The sequence below is a fragment of the Panthera uncia genome, chromosome F1 (assembly GCF_023721935.1).
Source record: "Panthera uncia isolate 11264 chromosome F1, Puncia_PCG_1.0, whole genome shotgun sequence".
Taxonomy (NCBI): Eukaryota; Metazoa; Chordata; class Mammalia; order Carnivora; family Felidae; genus Panthera; species Panthera uncia.
In genome coordinates, this window is record NC_064813.1 from 45218137 (window position 1) to 45238685 (window position 20549).

Below are 20549 nucleotides of genomic sequence, written 5' to 3' on the forward strand. Positions count from 1 at the left end.
TCTGTGACCCTCCCCCATTCATGCTCTGTCTCTCTCTGTCTCAAAAATAAATAAACGTTAAAAAAAAATTTAAAAAAAAAATACACCATTAAAGAAAGTCACAAAGTTATTTTCAAAATACCATTTCTCCCCTTAAAATTTAACTTCAAGTATTGAATAAAGTTAAAAGGAAAATAATAGATGGAAAATAAAAGTTGATTGATTTAAAGATAATTACGAATTTTTATAATGTTTATAATATTTATAATGTTTTATAATGTCTGCTATTACATTCATTCTTATTCATTTGTTGTTCAGGCTATTTTTGAAAATGCTAAATGTCTTAGATAACCTTTCTCTGCTTCTTTCTGTAAAAGTTTAACTTTTTTTTAATTAAAAAAATTTTAATGTTTGCTTATTTTTGAGAGAGAGAGAGAGAGAGAGAGAGAGAGAGAGAGAGTGGGAGGGAGGGGCAGAGAGACAAGGAGACACAGAACCCAAAGCAGGCCCCAGGATCTGCACTGTCAGCATACAGACATGTGGGGCTCAAACCCACCAACCGTGAGATCATGACCTGAGCCGAAGTGGGAAGCTCAAAGGACTGAATCATCCAGGTGCCCCAAAAGTAACTCTTTTAACAATAAGAGCATTTAAAAATCTGAAAAGACTCTTAAAAACCCTTATGTCTACTGATACCTAAGATAGGTGCTATTTTTTCTCCAGCTGTTTTTACTCTATCATGTATTGAATTTATACCTAATATCACTATAAAAATGATATCTGCCAAGTCCCCCAAATCCAATCGCCAAGATTATGTAAGTTCTGTGATTCCAATTTCATTAACTCAGAATTAGTTATTGTTGGCTTCATAATATAGTATCTCTCTCCCTCTGTCTCCACAGACCGTTTCTCTTTTCTCTGTGCATGCCCTCCTTTCAGTCTTGTGATATCCTTTCTGTGATTGGTTCTTCATTTTTTTAAAATTATGAATTATATACAATATTCCTCTAGGGTTTTAAAAAACTAAATTAGTGGGGCGCCTGGGTGGCTCAGTCGGTTGAGCGACCAACTTCAACTCAGGTCATGATCTCATGGTTTGTGAGTTGGAGCCCCGCGTCAGGCTCTGTGCTGACAGGTCAGAGCCTGGAGCCTGCTTCAGATTCTGTGTCTCCCTCTCTCACTGCCCCTCCCTGACTCATGATCTGTCTCTGTCTCAGAAATAAACATTTAAAAAAATTTAAAAGAAAAATAAATAAATAAATAAATAAATAAATAAGTTAAATCATGGAGCCAACTTTGGTCATACTGTAGAGTAATTTCTTGTGTATTAATTTTTATAAGAAAAAATCTTTCTATATTATTGTATAAATATCCATTTTTAATCCCCATAACACCAGAATTTTTTTTAATATTTTTAGCAAGAGTTTACTCTGAAATCCTGTATTTAGCTGAAAAATATTAAGCTGAAATTGCAATCTTTAATAAGCTAAGGTTTGGCTGAAAAAAATCTAAGGTTTGTCTTCCTTTCTCATCTATTTCAACACTGCTAGGATCTTAAAATATAATTACTACTCTTTCCACACTAAAAATTACCACAGACTTCCAATATATTTTAGGTGGTAAAAAATTTATTGATAAAATAATGTATAAAATGTCCTAACATCAATCCAATGATTTCAATATTAGTACTAACATTGATATTGGACCATATCCAAAGCTTCTACATTATGTAGATGCATTGGCTTCAAGCTACTTATTGAAAATGATAGGGGGTGCTACACTCCCATCAATGATGTAGAGGTTGTAAGACTCAACTATAGGCGAAGATAACGGTTATATCATAATTCGGTTGGACCTTATCTCTTATCCCAACAAAAGACAGGCTAGAGCTCTTTCTAAACATGAGCCTTAAAATCTTAGAGCCAAAGAGCCAAGGGTCCCATTCTCTGATTTGACCTTGTACTGCCAGGTTCCTGCTTGATGTCTCAGGGCATCATATAGCTACTATATTTATAAATATAGCTAGCTGTTTCATAATAGCTATCTCAAAACTCAGTGGCGTAACACCACAACCATTTATTTTGCTCACTATATATAGGGAAGTTAGGCTATTTTTTTGGTCACATCTGGGCTGATCCTATGCATCTGCAGTGCACTGTCAGTGGGCTACATGATTCAACCTAGGGTAGATTATCTCACATATTTGGAGGTTGGCTGGTTTCAGGCTGGCCCGTACACCTCTCCTTCACTTCCCCCTCACACTAGTCTGGGGAAGATTCCAGCAACGAGACAAGCTTGCAAGGTCTTTTTAGGCGTAGGGGTAGAATTGCAACGATGTCATTTGTGACACATATTATAAAGTCACAAACCCGTGAACTGAAGGGTCAGGGAAATAGATACTACCTTCCTGTTGAAGGAAATGAAAAATCAATATACAAAAATCTTTCAGACCACCATTATACAAGGTATACTCATAACAAAATGCCACATTGTATACCTTAAATATATACAATATTATATTTATCAATAATACCTCAATAAAGCCAGAAACACACACACACACACACACATACACACACACACACACACACGCATGCACGCATGCACCTTCCACATTACCTACAAACAGAAGATAGTAAATAGTTATGGTTAAGTAAATAAACAGTAGTTATTAATATAACTTTGTTTTATTGAATAGGAGTAGCTTATATTATTCAATGTTTTCTATGTGCCAGATCATGTTCTAAATGCTTTAAATTATTGACTAATTTTATTTTATGAACAACCTATTGAAATATATTCATTAAGCAAATATTTATTTAGAGGTCACTATATGTGAGGCACTTTTCTATAAACAGGTTATATCAGAGTGAATGGAATAGAAAAGCTTCCTACTTAACTGAGTTTGCTTTCTGGTGAGAAAGATGGACAATATTCAAAATATGTGATAATCATTTGATCTGCTCACAGTTATATAATTAACTTTGGGCAATAAAATACAAATGGAAGTAATTGGAGTTATATGGGAACAATTTATACTATCCATTATACTATTAAATTAGATTTTTCTGTAATTCAAACACTGTTCTAAAATTAAAAGTTCATAAAAAATTCTAATCTGTTAAGGATCAGCTCAGCTGAACGATAGTCATAAGAAACATCTCCCAAATGCCTACTGTGTGCCATACTCTATGTAAAGTTCTCAGTTACAAAGGTAAATTAAGTATCCTATGATTAGAAGGACTGTTAGTTTAATTATGAGGTGTCTTGATGAGTAAATTGCAACTAGCATTAAGAGTGTAATCAGGAAACCTCTGCATTTATTGCTGATAATTGGGATGTTTAATGTTCTACAAAATATCTTAGTGCTGATCAATGAAGAAGCTATTTTCACCTCTGGTTTTATGAGGAAAAGATCATTCACCATAAAGGACTTAAACTACTCTTATTTTCCATACCTCGTAGAGAGAACACATATCCTCAGTTTTCCTATATTCAGATTACACTTTGAAGGAGAAAAGGGGTGGGAAGAGAAATACCATCGTACAGATATTTCCTCTAAAAATTAACTCTAATAGCTGATGTTTTGCAAAACAAATTGAAAAACAGCAATGTTTAATAAAATAAATGAGTAAAGATTGAACAAGTGCATACTATATTTGAAGAAATACTTAGACAAACAAGGAAGAAGCTGTAATAAAAATAAATAACATTTGCTTAGTGCTTCTCATGACCTTTACATGAACTAGTACAGAAAGGACTGGAACTTTTACTAGAACTTTGGCCAAAGCTGCTTTGGAGTTATACTCTTTCACTAACAATGAGGAAATACAAATTGATAATAAAATCAAACTCCAGAGAATAGTAATTTTATCTCTTACAAATAATATTCTTCCTTTATTTCTTCAGTCTAATAGGTCTCATTGGCTATTTCAATTAATTTTAATTTTAATTTTTAAAATCTACTAGGAATTATTTAAAGCCTTAAACTTTACATTCTATAGTATGTTATGTAATTCTAACATAATCAGTCAGCAATCTATTTGTTGAAAGTGACAGAACCCCAAATGTTGTAAGTCTAGGCACAAGGAAGTATGTTGCTTATATAAATAAACCATGGCAATGACACACACAGCACAGTTTAAGTATTATTGGAATAAGAAACTAGACTCTCACTTGGACTTTCTCTGCAATCGATCATCTTTAGTTTTTGCGTACATCATTCTCATTATTTTATTCTGTCCTTTACCATATTATTGGAGACATAGCTGTGGATTGTCAGTAGCTTACCATCTCACTCTGTTGCCATCCCAAGACTAGACAGCCCTTCTTTACCTAATAAGGTGAGTAAAGTCCTTGAAAAGTACTTTGAAATATTTATGTGACCTCTCCAAAACAGAGATGTGATCATGTTCATTGAATCTTCAAAAATATTAGTTAAGCCCCTATCACATCCATTGCAGTCTTCTACTTATTTGGGATAAAACAGCAAATAAAGCTTCAATCCCTGCTCTAATTATAAGCTAGTGGAGCACAAAGATGAGAAACAAATAAAATCAGTAAGTCAGGTTGTCATCTGTTATTGCAAAAAAATAAAACTGTAAAGGGCATGAAGAACAAAGGAGAGATGTTATGTTCAGTATAAGATGGTCAGGGAAGACTTCCCTGATAAGGCGACATTTAAGAAAAGACTTGAAGGCAATCACAACCATATGGCTCTCTCCATATGGCTGGAGTGGGAAGAAACAGGGATAATCTTCCAAGGAGTGAATACCAGTCCAATTTGTGCTGGGCAGATTCTAAAATAATAGACTAACTATGCCAATTTATATTGCTTTTAACTTTTCCTTCCTTTGCAATTGCCATTTTTGGAATATCCTGATCATTTTAAGGTTTGAAATTATGCTTAGTGTATGCAACACAGGAATTATTTATTCTCTTAAAGTTTGCAAAAAGAAATACTTACCTGACAAATAATTTTAACAGGTCAATTAAAAACATACAGAAGACAAGTCCCATTTTATCTTTCCATGATAAAAAGAGAAATATATGCTAGTCATAGAAAATTAGTAATATTAGAGAAAAGGACCACAGAGACATAGTGCCATTACAGATTTAGGTATATCCTAACAATATTTCTTCTAATAAAGAAGGTATCTACTGATTTAGAATCTGGTTTTTTTTTTTTTTTCACATGGCTACTTCCCTAGGTGTATTATACTCACAAAGTTCTTTCCCACTCATGTAAGTAGTCATTTATTATTTTTTTTCAGTACCTTTATGTTTTCTTTTATTTTGTTTTTGTTTTCACTTAAGTGTTATGTGCATTTGGCATTGTTAAGACAATCAAATCTGGATGGTTCTGTAGGTTCATCCCCTCCTCCTCCAGGTAATTTAACAAGAACTGATTCAGCATATGTAAATTATCTCAATCCTGCTGCTGGTCTCCAGCCTGCCTCTCTTTAATAAGGCCACTTCTCTGCTCCAATTGTTATATGATTATAGGTGCCCCCCACCCTTTCCCCCAGCCGCTCTCTGCTGTGCTAAGCATATGTAGAACGGGAATCTTCTCTACTAGACATTAGCCACTATGCATGCAAATGATCTATGCTAACCTAAACTGTAGGAGAAAAAAGAGAATTTGAGGGACTCTGTATATATTATTACTCAACCTCATAATTGTCCACAGCAAATGGTATTTCAAATCTGCACATACACTAGTGTTTATCTGCAACTCTTCTGCATAATTTTGAGTTGTAACTTAGTTGTTTTGCTAGTAATCATTATTTATTCATTTACACTTTTTCTAAATTATTATACAGAAATTCTCAGATGCATTCTACTTAGATATGCTAGCACCACCCAGAAGTAAATGGCTGCCACATTATACCTTCACTCATGGGTGGCCCTGAGGAAGAGAGGTAAAGAAAATTTTGCAGTGCAGAACTTAGACCTGGATCTAGGATCGTTCAGGTCTTTTTTTTGACAAAGAAGTGGCCCGAAGCAAGGACAGAATTGCTTACATGCTTGTTTGTTTTTAAGGGAAGTATGCGTATAGATGTTGTGTGGCCAAAAGGATAGACAGTGCCATTTATGAAGTTATCGCCTCTCAGCTCCAAAGCTAAACTTCTAAAGTTTACAACTTCAGAGCTGGGCTCTGCAAACTGCATTTCTAGTGTGCCAAGTGTCCTGTGATGGGTTGGCCAATGAAAGATAGAACCTTCTTGTTTGTTCCTTATATATTTTGTTTGTTGGTTTTTGACTATATAGTACATGTTTTCTCCCCTGGCATCAGCAGTTCCTTTCTGTATCAGCGGGTGAACACAGTTTGCAGATTTCTAAAGCTCAGGAAATCAGGCTCACCCACCTTAGGGACTACGACATCATCCAGCTGGCAATCCCTTCACAGATCTGGTCCAAGCCTCAAAAGACCCTTTCTTCAAGCTCAGCCAACACTGCTCTGCACAGTGTTCCTCTGCCAAAGAGTCTATTCCTTACTAATTTTCACAGTTTTCCTCTGTTCCCCTGCTTTAGAACTGCTGTTTTCTGTAGTTACTACCTCTCTATGTTAACATTCTTTTCATTGAATTTTTTTTAACTTCATAATTCTGTATCTTTAGTTGACAGTTATTGATATTAAGGTCTCTGTGTTAAAATAGCTGATATAGTCTCTGTCTCCTGTTTGGACTCTGAAACAAACCAGTAAGTATGTTTTCAGATAATTAACTAAATAAGTATTTAGGTAAGTACTTTAACTGTAAAGATAAACACAGAGACTGAGATAAAGCTGGAGACAAAACCTATTTAACATTGTTTGAAAGGACACACATCAGGCTATGAGCAGGGTTGCCCAAGTAGAGTGTAAAGGGTGAAAAGATACCAATGAGAAGTGTGGGGAGGAGAAAAGGAGAGAGAGGAAAAGAAAAGAAAAGAAAAGAAAAGAAAAGGGAAGGCATTAAAACATTTGTACAATAACATTTAAAATAACTGAATAGTCAAGTGGTATAAAACAATGGGGCTACCTCATATTTCTTCAATTTTTCACCGTAAGATATTTTAAAGTAGATACCATTTCTTTTAATATTTAAAAAGGATAATTTTATTTCTAGTTTTAAAGGTATTTTTACTCAGAAGGCATGATTGTATGATGTTTATTTTCTTTATCATATTATTATTTTTATATTTTGACATAAGGGTGTTGAATACAATATTGAATTCATACATTAAAATTGCACTTGGCAATCTCAGGTTTTTATATGTTTAATGTATTAAGTTACTGAATTCACTGTACTTAATTTGCTACCATAATGGGGGGGAAGTGTGAATGAACATTTGTATGTTTGTATTTTCTCTATTATGTACTTTGCCATAAATTGGGTTGTGCTAGTTTTATAAGCTTAGTGAAAAATTAACTTTTTATTCATTAGACTAATTTATACAATAGGTAACAGTTTTTAGATCTCCACTAAAACTTTTGACATCCTCAGACTTTTTCATTCTTCTTAAAATGCTGTTAAGAAATTACTCTTGAGGTTTGTTTAGACAGGTACTCCAAGAAGGTATTCCATATTCATCAGCATGTGCAAGAGTAGTTTTTCAGTTTTGCTAAAAATTGATACATGCACACAACACACACAGGCAAGTAATTTTGGTATTTAGTATTTGGAACACAGTTTTTTTTTGGATAGTCTAAAGATTTATAACTATTTTCTATATTTATCTTCTGATTATGCAGATTATGTAAAAAAGAACTTTTTTAACAATCAGGTTTTATTTTGAAGATGTTTGCCTATTATATTTTAAACATGGTATCTTCATGTCTTTACATTTGTATGTAAACTTGTATTTTCACATCCTTCACATCCCTTTTATCCTTTTAATATAAATGTAACAAAATGTGTCAATCATATCTTTTGCTGCTTTCACTAAATGTGCTGTTGAACAAGTCCTTCCTTTATAAAGATATTTAGATGAATATATTTTTTTAATATTAAAGATTTTACTTTTACATTTAAGATTTAATTCTAGACTAATTTTTAATATGTCAGATATGTGGTTAAAAATACATTCAGTTGTACCAAACTATTTACTTAATGATCATTCATGATCTGAAATGCTAATTTTGTAATTTTCAAGTTTTGATAGATCTATTCGACTGTCTTGTAGTCTCCATTCTTTACAAGTATGCCTATTAGACTATATTCTGATAGATTTAATCCTCATCAAATTTGTTTCTGCTGACATTATAGTTTATTTAAGTATGTTTCTATAATTGTTTGGTGCTGGTATATAAGTTGAAACTTATTTTGATGATTATATATTTAATAACACTGCTAATCCAAACAAATGTGCCTATATATTCTCTTATGTTTATATGAAGACTGATAACCTGAAAATAATACTTTTCTTGCTTCACCCTTATGAATCTTTATGCTCTTTTATCTTGCTGTACTTGGAGGGTTTGGAGGACAATACTGAAAAAGAAGTGATTATCTAGGCACCTTAAATTATTTATGTTTTCAAACTCGAGTCTTTTATGTTTGATCATTATGTACAGAGATCCTATTGACTTTTGATCAATACCTCTTTTCAAAATTAGGGATGTCCTTGTTTGATCCAAAATTTTAAACTTTGTATGACTTTTTAAATTTTACTGAAGTCCTTTTCTACATCTATTGAGAAGAATCATTTGTCATCCTTTTCACCCTTATTCTGTTAATGTGATAACTTGCAGCAATAGATTTTTAAGTCTCAAACAGTCTTTTACTCCTTGAAACAACCCAATTTGAACATTATATGCTAGGTTTCTTATACTTTGGTGGATTTAGGTTGCTTTTATTTTCTTTTGATATTGATGTATCTGCTAATAACTAATAATATTAGTAATAATAATTACTAATTATTACTGCTGTAATCTACAAATTTATAAACTTCTAACACTGCTTTTTGTAATCAAGGTTATACAATCTTAATAAAATTGTGTCTATCATCTTAAAGAATTTGCACAGGTTTAGAAAAATATGTCCTTAGAATGTTTGTGAAAACGTACTATAAAGTTACTATCTGATTGATGTTTTATTGTTGTTACTTATTTTGTGTGCTCATTTTACTTTTGTAGATAATCTTACTAATGAATCCACTCTTTTCAAATGTTTTATTTATTGTTGAGAGAGGAAGCACAAGCAGAGAGAGAGAGGAACAGAGGATCTGAAGCAGTCTCTGCACAGACAGCAGAGAGCCCTATGCAGGGCTTGAATTTACAAACCCTGAGATCATGACCTGAACTGAAGTTGGTCCCTCAACTGACTGAGCCACCCAGACCCCCATGAATCCACTTTCCTAATCATTATATATTTATTCAGCCTTTCTATTTCTTTTAATAAATTCTAGTAACTACTAGATTTTGATAAAATCATTCAATTTGCCAAATTTATTTAACCATCAACATTCCAAATCCATTGGTTAATAGTTCTTTTCTCTTTTTTTAATTTTTAAAAAATCTTTTTCCACATTTCTTGTGCATTTTTTTGCCAATTTCAGAGAGAATTTTGTATTTGTCTTCTGAAATAATCAACCTTAAACTATATTGAGTCTTTTAATTTATTTTCCATATATTAATTTGTTTTTGAACTTTATATTTTCCAGTTCCTACTCCCTTTAGATTTGTTGTTTATCCTTTTCTTATATCCTACGTCTGAGTTCAGCCCATTATTTCCGAGCATTTCTGTTTAAATATATGCATTTTAAAATATTTTACTCTAATTTATGTTTTAACACCACCTAACACATTTTTGTGTGATTTTATTATTTATTTTCAAGAATTGTCTAATATGTCTATTATATTTTATAATATTATTATGCAGTGTTTCAAATGTAAGTCTTTTGTTGCAGAGATGGGCAGCAGAAATTTTTGTTTCAACTCATAGCCTTATTTACAGGTCTTTTTTTGTTTCTAGCCTCTAGGGATTTTTTCTTGTGTTTCTGCAAACTTATTTTTGCATGTAAAATATTACTTGTTATATTGTGCACAATATTACTTGCTGTTTTAGAGTAGGAGGCTTTTAAAAGCCTTTCTAGTTCATAAAATTCCTGGAAATTATAGTATTCCATTCATTTTTATCCCATTTCCGCTGTTTTTTCTGTTTGTTTGTTTTACCCCATGATTCTAATAGAAAAACTTCATTACAAATTCTACGTCCACTTGATACATTTTTGGATTCATCTTAATGAAATGTACAGCTTAATTTGTCACAATTGATTATTGTTTCCTTCTTGAAATATTTTTCTTTTGTTAGTTTTCAGATCAACATATTATCTTGACTTCATTCCTTCCTCTTTGCTTGCTTAAGATTTTCCTTAACAGCATCCTTCCTCTCCATTATAATCTGAATCTTGCAATTCCATAGAACTTTTATCTAAACCCTCTTTTATTTTTGGTATCTAAAGCTCTATTCCTATAAGAACTTACATCTCACTGGATTTAATTATCAAAATTATAACTAAAATCATCCAAATGATAAATCTGTATATCCAACTGCCATCAGAAAATTTTATTCATGTATCCCATTTGCATCTCAACTCTATCTTGTTTAAGGTCAAATTGTTTATAAACACCAAACTATTTTCCTTCTAGTTTTTCCCATCCCAGTAAAGGTCAATACCAAAAATGTAGGCAAAGAGTACTTTTGCTTTTAGTGATCATGGATTAGCTTAATGTGAATGCACTCCCACTAAGAACACCTAGAAAAAATAGACACAGTTGGGAACTAAAATCTACATGAAAGTGTCAAAATTCTAGTAAGGTATCAAGGAATTCTAATACCTAGAATTTAAAGAAAAAGGGAAGCAAAATATTTAGGCTTACTCTCTCCCTTGAGGCTGAACAGAGCTTTAGCCATTCACAAGGGATGGGTAGTTCCAAGGTCAGCAAAAAAGAGGATTATTGATAAATAACTTGGGTTTTCAGTTTTAACTACCACAGGCTATAGCACAGGCATAAGAGAAAACTATAAAAAAAAACAGGTCTTACAAAAACTCAAACTTATTTTCAAGCAGGCCCAATATCTGTGATTAATTAATTCAACAAATTAATAACAAGCTGGAGAATATAATGAAATAGTTGGAGCATAAGTGATGTTCTCAAATGGAAATTTAAGAACCCAAAATGACAACTAAAAGTTAGGACTCAATGGATAGATTTAACAGTTGATGAGATATAGTTGAAGAAGGAAAAAATCAACTGTAAAATAGCACAGCAGAAAATATCCAGATTAAAACACACAGAGAAAGCTAATTCGAAAATGAAACAAAAATAACATAAAATATTTATGGAACATAGTGAAAAGATCTAACATATTTTGATTGATTCCAAAAATAACAGAAACAGTATTTTCAAAACGGGGTCTCCTGGGTGGCTCGGTTGACCATCTGACTCTTGATTTCGAGTCAGGTCATGATTCCAGGGTCATGAGGTCAAGCCCTGCAGCAGGCTCTATGTTGAGCATGCAGCCTGCTTGGGATTCTCTCTCCCTTGCTCTCTACCCCTCCCCATGCTTTCTCTTTCTCTCTCTCTGAAATTAAAAAAAAAAAGTATTTGCAAAAAGACATAAAGCCGTAATTTTAAGAAGTTCAATGAAATGAATCTGTGATGAATACAAAAATAAACAAAAAACAACAAACAAACAAAAAATAACAGGTAGTCAAGTCATAACCAAAAACCAAAGATAAAGAACAGACAGGGGAAGGGGAACATATTTCTTTAAAGGAAAGAGAGATAAGATTTACAACTGGCTTCTCAAGAGAAAGACTAAGAGCCACAAAACAAGTGGAATTATATCTTTAAAGTACCAAAACAAAACAACTACTGGCTTAGAATTATACAATGAAGGTAGGTAACAAAAAATTTTCTGATAAACCAAATAGAAAGACTGTCACCAAAAGAATTGTGCTGAAGGATGTAACAAAGGGCATTCTTGAGGCATAAGGAAGTACAAATATCTAGGAAAAAACGAAAAGCAATGGAAGAGGAAATATATGAACAAATATAAATATAAATTGGTATTTATAAATAATAATAGCATCTTAATGATTTAAAATTTAAGACAAAATTCACGGCAACAATTGTATACAATGTTCTGTGAATATCAATTAATTAAGACAATTTTTATTTTAATGTATTTTATAATTTTCATGTATTTCAATTTTCATGTTTTTAATAAACGTTGCCCTTTTTTTTCCTGTCAGTTACTGAGAGAATTATGATCAATCTCCCAATTTCTAAATTTGTTTCTCCTGTTGTTTTGGTCCTGTTGTTTTGATTAATGTACTTTCAAATTATATGTTTAGGTTTATAGAAATTTAGCATTTTATTTTTTCTGTTATTTGACATTAATATATTTGGGAGTGATTTCTTTGTTTCTGGTAATACATTTTAGAGGTGTGTTTTACTTGCCATTAGTATAGCTAAACAATATGTGCACACCTCATACTTGCCATTTTTATCCTACTACTTTCAAGCTTTCTTATGCAAGCTTTCTTATACTTTAATGTTTTAAAGTATTTCTTATTAACAATTAAGAATATATTACTAAATAGTGTTTTAAGTTGTAGACCTGGGGTCAACAGACTACTTCCTCGCCCCTTATTTTGTAAATTCAGTTTTCTGTAACACACCCTGTTCATTCAGTTACATATGGTCTATGGCTACTTTCATGCTTCAACAGCAAAGTTGAGTAGTTGTAATAGAAACTATATGGCCAACAAAATCCAGACATTTATACCAGGTTCTTTACAGAAAATGTTTGTCCATGTTGATCGAGGTTAACAGATTTTAAACACATTTTCTTTAAGTTGTATTTTTTTTTATTTTTGAGAGAGAGACAGAGAGAGAGAGAGAGAGAGAGAGAGAGAGAGAGAGAGAGAGAGTGTGTGTGTGTGTGCAGGGGAGGAGCAGAGAGAGAAGGGGACAGAGAATCCAAGCAGGCTCGGTGCTGACAGCAGTGAGCTGGATCCAGGGCTCAAATTCAGGAACTGCAAGATCATGACCTGAGTCAAAGTCAGGCACTCAACCCACTGAGCCATCAGGTGAACTTAAGAGATTTTTAAATGAATATATTAGCCTCAATATTGGGGCACCTGGGTGGTTCAGTCGGTTAAGTGTTGACTTCGGCTCAGTTCATGATCTCGCGGTTCCTGGGTTCAAGCCCTGCCTCAGGCTCTGTGCTCACCGCTCAGAGCCTGGAGCCAGCTTTGGATTCTGTGTCTCCCTATCTCTCTACCCCTTACCTATTCGCATTCTGTCTGTCTCTCTCTTAAAAATAAATAAACATTATTTTTTTAATAAATAAATGGATATATTAGTACATATACATTTAATACACTATGTTTTAGCGAAGTCTACTATTTTACTACATGTTTAATAATGTGTTTCTTGGGGCACCTGGGTGGCTCCGTCGGTTAAGCATCCGACTTTGGCTCAGGTCATGATCTCACAGTCTGTGAGTTCAAGCCCTGTGTCGAGCTCTGAGCTGAGCACTCAGAGCCTGGAGCTTGCTTCCGATTCTATGTCTCCCTCTTTCTCTGTCCCTCCCCCACTCATGCTCTGTCTCTCTCCCTCTCTCAAAAATAAATAAACGTAAAAAAATAAAAAATAAAAAATAAAAAAATAAATAATGTGTTTCTCTCTCTCAACATTTTTTAACTAATATTTCACTATTCCATTTTCCTTTCAATTAGCTTGTTAATTGTATACTCACTTGATATTCTTTTTGTGGCTACATGAATTACAAAAGTCACACTTTTATGTAAGAACATTACATATGCTTTTAGTTAAGAAAAGTTCGTGATTTTAAAACTCCCTCTAAAATGTAAGGCATGTAGAATAGTATAACTCCATTTATATGCTGTGTAAATTTTATCCTGTTTTCCAGTATTTTAATTTTATATATATTTTAAACTCATAAGCCACCATCCTAGTGTAATATAAAGAGAGCCAGTTGACTCTAGTACACACAGTAAGTTATTTTCAGGTCAAGGACATCAGGCTTAGGGAACTCAGATCTTTTTAAAGCCTACCTAATCCTTGCTTTAGAGGGAGATATTACCTGTTCCTACCAGACAGTAACCTCCCAAAGGCAGACAATATGTCTATTTGCCAAAGCTGTTCACTGTACGAAGAACTTGTAAAGGTTGTCTGGAATAAAAGTTCATCAGAGCCTCACTCATCAGACATACAGAAATAAATGTGGTCCACAGAGAATTTTCTAACTAATCACCTGTCAGCGTTACCTTGATAACAAAATCTGGCAGAGATATTAAAAGACAAAGAGGAATGATGTCAGCAAGACAGAAGTTAAGAGCTCTCCTACTCATATCCTCCCCTCAGCAACAATGATTCGGCAGCAATCCACAGACAACGTGCCTTTATGGGTACTCAGGGATCCAGGTAGGAACCCGTGACACCCCTGTGAAGTCCAAAATCACCAAGGCAGGCCTGTGCCCAGGCCTGTCCAGCTTCTGTGGTCCTCCGATCCTGGAAGAGTCGTGCACACTTGTGCCTCAAGTGATAGGCCCACAGACTTTGGTGTCAGCTGTGAACCTGAAATGGCCAGTGATGGGTCTCCAGACCCTTTTAGGTGCAGCGTGGGAGCCCCTGGAGGCAAGCTCACTGAACCCAGTCTGATTGTAGATGTTACATTATTAACGTTTCCATAGGATTTACACCTATATTAGTGAACAAGTTTGGCAAATTAACTTTCCTCGAATTTTTCTTCTTTTTCTTTTTCCCCCAGAACTAGTAAGTATAGCTGACAAACTTACATATATTTAAGGCGTATAAAATGTTCAATTAGTATACGCAGACATTTTGAAATCATCACCACAACAGAGCTAACTAACATATCCATCACTTCATATTAGTTATTTTTTTCTTTTTTGGTGTGGTAAGAACACTTAGGATTTACTCTTGCTTAATATACCATCTTTTCTCTACTGAGTCCTCAGTTCAGTAGAGGTTTTGTTCCCTTTAATAGTCTGTGATACATGTAAGTACACTGCTTAACAGCCAGTGACTAATTATCTTTTTTTTTTTTTTATGAGAGAGAGAGAGAGAGAGCGAGAGAGGTTGAGAGACAATCCCACAGCCCTGGTATCACAACCTAAATGGAAATCAAGAATCAGATGCTCACCTGACTGAGCCAACCTGGTGCTCATGAAATGTTAGTTTCTGACTTTACTTGAGTACAAACGTCCAAGCCTTTAGGCTCCCTAAACATAGATTGGTACGGTACTTTTGTGATAATATTAGAGAACATTTTCATTGGGATAAGCACCAGGAACCTGACTCTTATAAAAGAAGAGAAATTTTAAATTCTTCTCTATGGGAAGAGTTATCTCTCCTTTGAGGCATAACATGAAAATTAATTCCTTATAACAGGATATCATAATCTCTCCTATTTAATTTATTAACCAGGAACTTCTGTTCAAATAGCAGTATCAGGGATGAACGAAGCATGGGATGATGCATGACTAACTGCCACATTTTCCCTGGGGTTATTTGAAAATGGAGCAGGAATAATAGATTCCTATAAAAGTAAAACTAAATATAAAATAACTAACATATTTTAAAACTTATTTTTGATATCCTGAAATATCTAAGCCCAAGAATCTCTCCTTTACTTAGAAAGTAGTAGTAGACCGATATGAGGAAACAGGGATAGCTAACATATACAGTTATTCCCGCTTTTCGAAAGTTCGCATTACGTTACTTCACTTTGAAGCCCTACTGTCGGCACCTATTTTCACCTACCAAAAGAAATCCAAAGAGCATTTTTGCTTTTATGAAAAAATACAAAAAGCAAAAACAGTGTTCAGCATTTGTTTTGCAGCTAGCCCTTAGGGAGGGAGCACGTTCTGCCAACAGGGAGACTGGACCCAGCCAGCAAGTTCCCCAGGAACCACAATCAGCATCTCAGCAACTAGCAGTCAGAGCTTTGAACTCTGTGAGCATCTGTGCTTTATCTCGATTTTTTTCTGTGCATCCATTAGCAAAATGTGTCCTAAAAGCCAAAGAAGGAGTTTATTTTTGGGGTCTGGGAATGCTCGAAATGTGTCCATTAATAGAAATTGCTTCCATGCTTTATAGCATTTAGGCTTATAAAAAGTTTCATGGGAATGCTCTACTTTTGGATAGTGGGAGAAACCTGTATTTGTGTGGTGAATATGTGTATTGGAGTGTTTCTCAAAGGGAACTTTCTGTTTATTTTTACTGTGCGTGGGGTGGGGGGGGGGGGGAGAGAGAATACTAGATTTTATTCTTAAAAACTTCTCAAGTAAATTTGGAGATCACCAAATGGTCGATTTCTCTTGGAAATTCAGTTGGTTTTCTATATGTTAAAAGACTGAAAACTTCTGCAATAAAGGCAAGTGTTTAACTTTGTTTTACACAAGATTCTTCAAATGCCTTTCAGAAGGGGCTCTCATGGAATCAGAGAGCAGAAGATAGCACTTCTTAGTCTCTTGTGTTGTTGGCTGCTTCCTCAGTATCTGTTTTCCTCTTTTCCCTCCATAAGAGGATCTCAACAGGGAGAGCAAGTTCCTGATAACAACGGAGTCACTTCACTAGCTTTGGACATTTAGATTTCAGGAGGTTTCTGTTACAGACAGCTGAAACTTATTCCAGTACAGCAGGCCTTCTGAACTCAAACTAAATGTAAGTCTACTGATCCAGGGATTTTTGCTATAGGAATTTGAGTGTAGCGCACTTATTCTCAATGTGAGCTGCATGTCACGTCAGGAAGATCTTAAAAAATACATTCTCACGTCTAGGTCCAAAGGTATCTGCAAAGGGGCCCTGGCATTGGTACTTTTTAAAATCTTTCTAGGGGATTCTAATAACACAGCCAGTGTTGAGAATGGCTGTCAAGTACTTTATTTTTTTAATGTTTGTTTGTTTGTTTGTTTGTTTATTGAGAGAGAGAGCTGGAGAGGGGTAGAGAGAGAGAGGAGAGAATCTCAAGCAGGTTTCACACTTAGCACGGAGCCCAACGCAGGGTTTGATCCCACAATCTTGGGATCATGAGCTGAACCAAAATCAAGAGTCCTATGCTTAACCAACTGAGCCACCCAGGCACCCCTCAAGCACTTCATTTTTAACTTAGCTAAAAAACTCTCCATAAATCTGCTTTTTCCTGCTTTTTCATTCCTATTCTTGTTACAAGGTTAAGAGTTTCATTATACTGTAAGTTGAAGTTCCAAATACAAGAAGACTGATTCACAAGGATCGTTAACTCTATCCTTGTTTACAGATATTTTGAACCCTTGTTTTTCAAAATTTTTTTTGTGTGTTTTCACACTATGTCACGTCCTAACATGCTGGCCAATAAGTGAGCTCTTACTTTGCATAAGGAAGCTATGTATAGTCCAATCATCCCTGGCCTTTGGAAAGAGAGTCACAAGATAAACACACACACACACACACACACACACACACACACACACATATACAAAACCCAAAATGAACAAACAACTACTTAAGTCATATTCAAACAATACCTTAGACAATGTATTACAAATTATCTCTTCAATAAACCACAGCTGAGGCAGTTTTTCTTAATATTATACACTATACACCTTGTTAGTTGTAAATACGCACACATTTTTCATCCAAAACATGTATTTTCCAATATTCCCTACTAATATTACCTAGCAACCACAAATACAACAACCCAATAATTAAATCTCTATCTAGAGAGTAATCCAATGCTATTTCAAAATAATTCATCCAGAGGTGTATCCTATGGCCAAATTTATCTTTCTCTGATTAGCCTCAGAATTCACAAACTCCAGTTTTCCATGTCTCTTCTAGTTTTATTCCCAACCCAGTCTAGATATTATCATTTAGCAGTCTTCAGTCTAGAGAAGATGATCACTACCGACGTAACCTATGTAAAACCAGTGGTACAAACAGAACACTGGCAGTGCCATCTTTTGGTAAAGATCAAAATTTCAGAAATACTGCCAGGCAGCATGGTAGCCACTTAATATGATGACCCTGGCTGGCGCTTTACCACACACTTGCACAGTGGAGTATGTGATAAGACTAGTGAATCTTATGAACCTTATGCGTTACTCTACTGATAGGCTACTTTTTGTTTCCTTTTTGCATGTGAGTCTCTAGGTTATAAATATGATTGCCAACTGATGAGGGCTAACACCCACCATGCTGCATTTTTAGCTGGTAAGAACTCCTAGGAAGAGCACTCTGAGGTCAATCTTGAATTATTTTGCCCTGCTTTCTAGGGTGCACAGTTGTAGTTGTCATTTTTTATCTCCGTGACCACACTCCTGCGTAATAAGAGAATATATAGGAGTTTTAAGTTGTTCCACTAATGCCCGTGGTAAGTAATTCAACTTCCACCCCATGTTGAGTACAGAAATCGTATTTTTCACCTTATAGTAATGCCATAATCAAGTTCAAATTCTCTGTTTTTGGATAAATTCTATTTCCCAAACAACCATACTAAAGGCATAGACTCTTTTAAATATGTGCTATTGCTAAACATATACTCTTCCACAGCTACTTCAAGAGTGAGGTATGGTATGGGCAGGTAAAGTAAGAAAGCATGCATTAGTCAAATAAGAGAACAAATTACCCAGGGCTTTGTGGAGAGCAAACCTAAATTCATTACAATTCAAGGAACCATTAAGCAAGATTCCATGATTACTCACTTCAGCTCTCCATCAATAACAAGAATCCAATCTTCTCCATTTGGCTCCTTCTTTCTGAGTCATAGGCTTTTCTTTCATCCATTAACTGAAGCATTCACTCCATATTCTCAATTTTCTCAGAGACAGATCCTTTTTTGTATTATTTTCAATGCTTTATCTAACCATTTTCATTTTCATCAAAAGACTCTTGATATGAACACCAATGAAATAGCCCAATCTTTGCCATAGCTTTAGAACTCTTGCTGAGAGTAATTAAAAAGGTAGGGCTTGCTTGAGACTGGATGTCTTTCCTTCCCTCTCTGCCCCTACCCTGCTCACACGCTGTCTCTGTCTTTCTCAAAAGAAATAATAATTAAAATTTAAAAATTAAAAATAAAATGTAGAGGCAGCCCAGCTTCGTGAAGGCTCTCGGCGTGCGGCCCGCAGGCACCCGGCACGCGACCGCCCCGCCGCCACGATGCCCAAGAGGAAGGTCAGCTCTGCGGAGGGAGGGGGCGGCGAAGGAGGAGCCCAAGAGGAGGTCGGGGAGGTTGTCAGCTCAACCTGCTTCTGCAAAAGTGGAAGCGAAGCCACAAAAGGCGGCGGGAAAGGAGAAATCTTCAGACAAAAAAGTGCAAACAAAGGGGAAAAGGGGAGCAAAGGGAAAACAGGCTGAAGTGGCTAACAAAGAAACAAAAGAAGACTTACCTGCAGAAAACGGAGAAACAAAACGAGGAGAGTCCAGCCTCTGATGAAGCAGGAGAGAAAGATGCCAAGTCTGATTAGTATCATATCCCATGTCTTACCAGTGGTCCCTGTCTCCCTTCTTGTACAATCCAGAGGAATATTTTTATCAACTATTTTGTAAATGCAAATTTTTTAGTAGCTCTAGAAACATTTTTAAGAAGGAGGGAATCCCACCTCATCCCATTTTTTAAGGGTAAATGCTTTTTTTTAAGAGGTGAAATCATTTGCTGGTTGTTTATTTTTTGGTACAACCAGAAAATAGTGGGATATTGAATATGGGAGGCTTTGATCGGCTTGGGTGTCAGCTTAACTTTCCATAGATGGGGTAGTTTTTATATCCTATAATACCAAGCATACTAAATGGCAATTTGGAGTCAGTTGTGCATTTAATATGTCTTGAACATTTTAAATTACTTCTATTCCCATGTTGTTTTTGGTAGAATTGTTTGCTAAAGAAAACCACTCCTTGATCTTGGCTCTCTCCCTGTCAGAATTTTGTGCATTCTGTAACATCTTGGTCGTGGTAGTCCAGTTTCCTAGTAACTTTGTTAATGTGCTGTGCAAGATTGAAAATTTGAGTATGTAGTGTATATGACATTAAATTGTGAATTAATGGGACTTAACAGTGTAACAGCATATCAACATTTGAAGATACCGGTACTTGATATACCGTTAAGGGAAATTTGCCTCCAAATTTTAAGCTGGAAGGTCACTGGAATAACTTTGAGAAAAGAACCACAACTACATGTTTTTTTTAGGTTTTCGGTGCGTACGTTAAGAATTATGTACAAACTGAATTGTCTGTACTGATCCTCAGAACAACAAATAAAAACTCAATTATGAAAAAAAATAAAAAAATAAAAATAAAATGTATTTTAAAAACAAATTTCCACTTTCTAAAACTTTGCTGGCATAATACTGAAGTGTATATGTTGATTTTGTACCACTAATCTTGCTCAAGTTCTTATTAACTGTAATAATGTATCTATGGATACTTTCTCCTTTATTTCTTTTCAAACTTTATAACATTTACTTGTTTAACTGTATTGAATCGATTGTCCAAAACACCTTGGAACTGAATTGATGATAGTGGACATAATTGTCTTATTCCGCATCTC

The 20549-nt window shown here is 34.7% G+C and overlaps 1 pseudogene; it reads left to right on the top strand.

The window, feature by feature from the left end:
• The first annotated feature begins 19156 nt into the window (after window positions 1-19156).
• On the top strand, window positions 19157-20294 carry LOC125925497 (non-histone chromosomal protein HMG-14-like; annotated as a pseudogene).
• The last annotated feature ends 255 nt before the right edge of the window (window positions 20295-20549 follow it).